Below are 7,748 nucleotides of genomic sequence, written 5' to 3'. Positions count from 1 at the left end.
CTTAAAAAGCTTCAGCGGAGACCACTTGCAGACCGCGTAATAAGGACACATGTCCCTCAAGCTAATGTAAGGTTAACGGTCTGCGACGCCCTTCTCGATGGCTATTCACCGTCGCCAGCGTACGCGCGCCGATCATGGGCGCTTACTTTCTGTGGAAGTTTAACCTTCTCGTCGAGCTTCGCCACTGCCACCTTCGTGACTCCTGAACAAACCTGTCCGTACAAGGTATCACCCCGTCTGCACCACCTCTGCGTCTCGTAGAAGCAAACACCCAGGTACAGAAACCGTGGCCGACCAACCTGCTGAAATTTTTACAGCTGTTCGAACCACCCTCGCCGGATGGTCCAATAGTGCACAACGTCAGGCACCACATTGTGATTAAAGAACCACCAGCATACGCGCGACCTTGCCGCTTAGTCGGATACCGTCTGAAAATTGCAAAGCAAGAATTCGAACACATGCTCGAGTTGGGCTTCCTTCGTCCTTCCGCTAGCCTTTGGTCATCTGCTTTACACGTGGTGCCCAATAACACGGGTGATTGGCTGCCGTGTGGCGATTACCGCGCCTTAAACAGAATGACTATTTCCCATAGGTACCCTACACCCCACATCCACGATTTCACCGCATCGCTTAATGGTTGCTGCATAGTTAACAAGGTGGATGTAGTAAAAGCCTACCACCAGATTTCTGTAGAGCCTTCTGACATTCCTGAAACCACAATCATTGCCCCTTTTGGCATGTTTGAATACGTGCGCATGTCATTCTGCCTCCGTAATGTCGCTCAAACATTTCAGCGGTTTGTCGATCTAATACTCCGTGACCTGACTTGTTGTTTCGTTCATTTAACGACATTCTTGTATTCAGTCGCTCTGCTGTGGAACACGAATCTGACCTACGTAAGGTGTTTGAACGCCTCCGCCAATATGGCCTGGTTGTAAACATCTCGAAGAGTGAGTATGGCGCGGCCTCTCGCGATTTCCTGGGCCATCGAGTGGAAGAGCATGTCACACAACCGGTCTCATCCAGTTTTCCACGTCCGTCTACCACCAAGCAATTACGTGCATTTCTAGGCCTCAACTATTACTATCGCCGTTTCATTCATTATTTTGCTTCAATTTTACAGCCTCTGCACATTCTACTCTCAGGCGAAACACGAGCTAGCACGCCTATATCATGGACTAATGTTGCTGAATTTGCTTTAATCTCTGCCAAGAACGCCCTTGCTACCACTGGTCTCCTGGCGCACTCGCAACCAGACGCTCCAATGTCCTTTATGGTAGACGTTCCTGGCATAGCTGTTGGCGCCGTGTTTCAACAGCTGGAGGGCAAGACATGGCAGCCTATATCTTTCTCTTCAAGGGAGCTGACACCGCAAGAAACCCGCTACAGCACTTTTAGTTGCGAATTGCTGGGACTCTACATCACAGTCGCCACTTCCGTCACAACCTTTAAGGGCATCAGTTCTTTATTACCACCTACCACAAACCACTCGTTTATGCTATTACCTCCAAGAGTGCCTCGCACACTCCCCGCAAAATTCGCCAGCTTGCTTATATCTCCGAATTCCCTACTGATATTCGGCATATCGGTAGTGCCTATAATCCTGTTGCTGACGCGCTGTCACGGATCCATAAAAATGCAAGGCAAATAAATCGTTCCAGCATTGAATTTGTCCGCCTCGCTAGCGCTCAACGCACATACCGTGAACTTCAAGCACTCCGGACTGCCAACGATTTTCTGCCCTTCGGAGATTTCTTACTGCCTGGCTGCAACGTCACAGTGATATGCGACATGTCTACGGGTCGTGCTCTACCGTACGTTCGATAACAATTTCAGCAGAAAGTTTTTGACGCACTACACTCCTTATGGCACCCTGGATTACGCGCCACACAACGTCTCGTCACTTCCCACTATCTGTGGCCGCTTATGAACGCTGACGTCCGTTGCTGGGCTCAGGCATGCATACTATGTCAGCGCGCCAAATTCAGTCGACACACTATGCCCGCGCCTGGTCATTTTCCACCACCAGGCGTTCATTTCGGCCACGTTCACATTAATATCCTTGGTCCGCTACCACCGTCCTCGAGCCAACGATGCATACTCACTTGTATCGACCGCTTCACACGCTGTAGGAAGTAGGCTCGAAGTAGGCTAAGGAAACGGTCCCATATCTAACAACGCTGGCCTGAAGTATTGCCACTCTCTCACATTACTGCAGAGTGTTTAGCTCAGGCCATCTTAAATACCTGGATTTCCCGCTACGGCGAACCACATGCCATAACGACCGACAGAGGAAGACAATTTGACTGGTCCCTCTTTCAATCTCTCTCTCTCGTCTTCTGGGTGTAACGCACTTACGCACGACAGTTTATCACCAAAGTTACAATGGCATTGTAGAACGCTTCCACCGTCAACTGAAAGCAGCAATTCGTTCCCATGACTCCATGATTGCATGGACAGAGCCTGCCTTTGGTTCTACTAGGTGTTCGCACAGCTCTGAAAGGAGATACACTGTGTTCCTTAGCAGAAATCGTTTTCGGCACGACACTCCACGTACCCGATGAGTTCTTTTCCTCGGAACCGTCATCTGCTGACCGACAATCTTACGCCGACCACCGTCGCATTACAATGGCCAATGTTATGCCACCGCCACTTCGTAACGACTGCAGAAATGTTTACATGAGTACATCTTTACTTCATAGCAGTCACGTATTTATGCGTCACCACGCTACTCACGTTCTTTTACAAGCTCCTTACAACGGTCTCTACAATGCCCTCAAGCGTCACGCTAAGTTTTCCACACTTCTTGTCAGCGGACGCGACGAGACAATTTCGATCGACCTCTTGAAGCCAGCTCATCTAGACTCTGGCACTGACATTTCCACAAGTTAAACTGCTCAATGGCTGTGCCTTCATCGTTAGGGGAGGGATGGGGGGAGCCATGTAGTGGACAGTACTCATAGATCCCATCGGTGGAACAAGAAGAGACTGGACTAGCGCCATCAGGCATATATGCTCGACGACGGTAGCTGGGACATCAACGCACTCACCTGATAAATAAATGGCAATTCTTTCTGGACCTTCTGCTCCTACAGAACCATATACGAGGTGGCCCTATGGATATTAGGAAGCAAGAGGCCACACACAGTCACCTGGTTTCCAGCCCACATGGGACACATTGAAGATGCCCGGCCCTACCTCAATGAATCGGCACACAAATCTACGCGAAGGATCATCGTTCGCGTAGCTACCGAGCAACGTGATATTCTGGGTACAGACACTCGGGACTCTGCTTCCTCGTACAACAAACTTACTAAGCACTTTTACTTGGTTTGGAGGATCTAACCCTCCCACATTGTAAACTCAATAGACCTCAGGCTTTAACACTAAGGCTTCTACAGACGGAGGCATACTCGAAACCTCCTACTTCTTCCCAGGATTTGCCCAGAAATTCAGACAACAAATGCATGTGCACTATACAATGACTGAGCGAACTGAGATCCCATGCTCTGGCGGTGTACCGCATTAGGCAGTGATGAAAGTAACAATTCTTCACGCAGGGATGCAGTTCTACGTAGCCAGTTATGGAACAGTAAAGAACATTTACGGGCTGTCCAACGGGCCTGCGACGTGGTGGAGAGGCTCGGCCTGTCTGTCCCGACGTGGGACGGGCCCGCTGCGCGCCATCGTGCGCCCGAAAGGACCATAAGTTCATTCATCCAGTAAGAAATAATAAAATAATAGTAAACAGTAACCAATTAAAAATAAATAAAAGCTTATAATAACTTCTTCAACTTGGGGAAAAGAAAAGAGCGCTCGGTCGGCTTCTGCTTCTGTTTTGGTCGACGTCAACTTGGTGGGCGTTTGCTTGTTTTATCTTCATTATTCTTTCCAAGCAAACAAAATTTCCAAACCAAAGAAAGGCAGAGCTTTTCATGAACATTTTATCAGTCGTAAGAAACGCATTGCTTCTCTTTAAATTATCTTTCGCGGTTCTACACAGAAGGTATTTTTCTTAATGAGGTATTTTATTTGCTCCCTGAAGTGCATACCACAACGCACGATACCCCAATGAGTATTTCACATAATTAATTTCTTTCTGCTTTTTTCATTTCGCAGAAGTTCCGACAAAAGAAGATCAACTCGAAGCTCTGTACAGGATAATGAATGATTCGGGGTTTAGTCAGTGGCCAAGACAGCCTAAAGACAACGAAAGTACTCCCGCTACAGGAAACTGCAGTGAAGTACTTCAGAAAATTCCCATTTCTTCTCTGCTAATAATGTACGTTGATAGAGATGTCCTGGAGCTTAAATCTTACGTAATTCAGGTAAGAAATCTTTAACTGAGACTGGCACCATATGCAACTGTGTTCTTTTGATATGGTACGTAAACGCGCAAACGTTGGCTGTACGGCATAAAACATGAACAAGAAGAAAAAGGCTTTCTATTCGCGTCTATTATCGTCTAAGAGATAGTTCTCAAGTTATCGCAGTACAATGGAACCCTATAACATATGCGGAATGAATTCTTAAATATGTATGAAAATGTACACATATCACAATGCTAGCGCATACTATATATATATATATATATATATATATATATATATATATATAGGCGATTTCGATGAGTGCGATGGTTATGAGTGGCCCAACGTTCACCGCCACATATTACGGTGATTGTGAATCGACATTGCAGCACCTCGGCCAGCACAGACCAGCGGCTTTAACTCGAATTCGCTCTTGGTACTTGCTCCTAATTATGACAGTCAGAAATGGTAAAACAGGTCAACAAATGTTAAGCTAGCTTGAAACACGGGGGACCGAAAGAATGGCGCGGATAGCGCGAGTGCCCAACATGTTGTCCATGTCGTTCTTACCGTCCCGAGTGTTTCGCGCCGGTTTAAATTTTTTTGCGGGCGTACCAGCTACCCTGAACATCTACCTTTCAGGTGAAAGCAGCCATCGCTCAGTCCCCTCTAGCATGGTCGGCAAAAAAGTACAAGCGATGTATTCTCATTATTATTGTGATTAGCGGTCTTGCCGCTGTCACGTCCACGGATTTCAGCCTAGCATATGGCGCTACAGCATTAGCGTTGGTGATTCGTTTGCGGGGCAGAACGCTCTAATACCTTGATTCGACACATGATCATTAATTTGATGGTAGGCTCAAGCACGGTATATACGCAATGATGGTTCCGTGGATAGAAGACGAGTACGCCGCGGGCCTGAAGTATTACGGTAACGTATAACGCAAAGCTAAATCTCTCTACAGTGTAGCGTGTCGAGGACGCTTTGACTTAAGGACAAAGGCTAAAGTTATTATGTACTACTTGTAACCTTGCGCGCGTTAAATTCATTTCTTGCTTATTAGGAGGAGCCAATGATGTCAAGTCACCAGATCGCCCAGTTTAACAAAGTATTGTCGAGAAATATTGGTAAAGCGTGGGTGTTCAGAAATTAAGTTTTGGTAATGAAACGCCAGTAACCTGTTAAGAAGGTTTCCCGATTGCTTGAAAACACGCAAGATGGGCTCAACGGGCTAGCTGTCTATGAAAAACAGGGTACGCAGGCAAATACATATTAATTTGATTTTTTTTTCGTTCTTCAAAAAGTATAATGTTATACGAATGAGCGCTTTATGGGCTTTCAAGTACACGAAGCTATCCATTTAATGAATGAATCTCTTGTCCCATCAACTTCGTTGAATAGGGGTTTAACTGTAAACACTTTGGAATATAGTGCATTAGTTCATAAGTTGGGGGGAGGGGGGGGGGGGGAGTGCTTGAAATTTATGGTTATAACCGGATTGGACTGTATGCTGTCAGAAGGTGCTGAGCAATGCTTTTCACCACTGCAACGTTTTTGTGACTGTTGGCCTTATGCACAGCTTTTGATGAGAACTGCAGTCCTGAACTATCTGGTGCCCACATATTGCATTTCATCAGTATCCTCAGAGCTTAAAATGATCACCATTTTTCAGATATTCTGGATTTTGCAAAAAAAGCCAAGCACCGCGCATGTCAATGAAATAATGAATAAACTCCGGATTTTCAGGTGGACCAATTATATTTCGCAACGGTGGGTAGGAAGCAGCTTATTCAGCCAAATACAACTAGAAACGCGCCGATAATCGCAGCCTATAAAAAGGTTGTTAAGACTGCACTGACACTCGTGAACTCAACGTTACCTGAAGAGGAAGCGTCTAAGCTTGCGGACACACTCGTAGATTTCGAAGGACAGTTAGCCAACGTAAGAACCATTTGCTTTGTTTTGTTTCATCTCTCTCTTTCTTTCTTCTGGGGAGGGAGAGGGGGCACGGGGTGTGTGGTCATCATGCAGAGTTCCATGAAGACATTCTTTTGAAATGTCAACTACATAAGCAGTGCCTTCTACCAGTACTAACGTGTATGACCGAAACTTATAGGGATTTGTGTTTTAAGTTTAAACCGAGAAAAACTAAAAGAAAGCTACACAAGTGCCTCGAAGCACCTTTACGAAAGTAGGTTTCAGTCGAAGAAAGATCAATGATAGCACATTTACCACAGAGTTCAAACTGCGAACAAGGTGAAGCTGCGAGCCTACATGTCCTCTGACTACGCAAGAAAAGCGGAGAGGTCCGCCGGTCGCTTAAGCTATATTTACTTTTATTGCGATACCACTTGTAAAGACACTCCAGACACAGTTGTACCATCGCCGTGGGGTTCCGTATAAAGTCCAACGGCGACGAAATCGCCGCGGTGCGAAAGCGTGCTAGGGTGAGCCGGCGATCACGGCTCAATCTCGCGCACGCAACGAAGGAAAGCGGTGCGGAAGCGCACCGTCTTCCGTCACGCGCAAGTGAGCGGGCGTCTTCTACTCCGGGCGGCCCGGGCGGCGGCGCGCGCCCCCGTGGGCCGCTGTATCTTGAAAGCCGTCTGCGGCGGAGACAGAGTCCGCCGCGCGCTGTGTTTTTGTGACTTAGTTCACGTTGATGCGAGATGCAGCACGAAGATGAAGTCGCTCGCTGCTGCTACCGCGCTTTCTCATGCCAGCACTTTGACAGTAAGTGTCCGCTGTCATCGAGTGAGATGTGTTCATGTTTGATTGCGCGCGCGTGACACCATGCTTGTTGAGTTATTAAGCGAATGTTTACAAGTTTACACAGTCGATAAAATAACTATCTGTACTTCGTATAGCTGTCCACTAATTTACTATTGCAATGGATACTTTGCCTTTCGAGCAAAACTGCGACTTTTTTTCACTTATTTACGTCCGTTCTATCTGCTGCTGCTAGGAAAAGTGAGAAGCGGGCAAAAGAAGAGGAAGTGTAGGGTGTATACTCTGTGGTTGGGGAAGTCATGGCACGCGCGGTACGTTGCATTATTTACCTGCGGCCACCGTGACAGATGCATTGTGGGCAAGTTGGAAACATGAGTAGTACCAATACAGCCATTTATTTTCTGCAATATTTGTTGCTGCTTTCTCCCTGTATAAGTCTACAAACAGCCTTACTCCTGAATTCAAGGAAGCGCCTTAACTTGGAGCCACTGCTTGGCTTGGGCAAGTCAAGCTCAATATAATGCCTTACGGGATCGCGTTCAAGAAAGCGCAATCATCACCATGGGCACTTTCACGTAAGGCGTCATGTTGTGCATGATGTCCAAGTCAAGCAGTAGCTTCAAGTTAAGGTGCATTTCTAAATGCGGGTCTTATTCTTCTTGTGTTCGAATATCAAATGTAGTGACTCTTCGTTCCCACATAGTCAC

Source organism: Dermacentor andersoni, chromosome 11, assembly GCF_023375885.2.
Source record: "Dermacentor andersoni chromosome 11, qqDerAnde1_hic_scaffold, whole genome shotgun sequence".
Taxonomy (NCBI): domain Eukaryota; kingdom Metazoa; phylum Arthropoda; class Arachnida; order Ixodida; family Ixodidae; genus Dermacentor; species Dermacentor andersoni.
Note: the sequence above shows the minus strand (reverse complement) of the source record.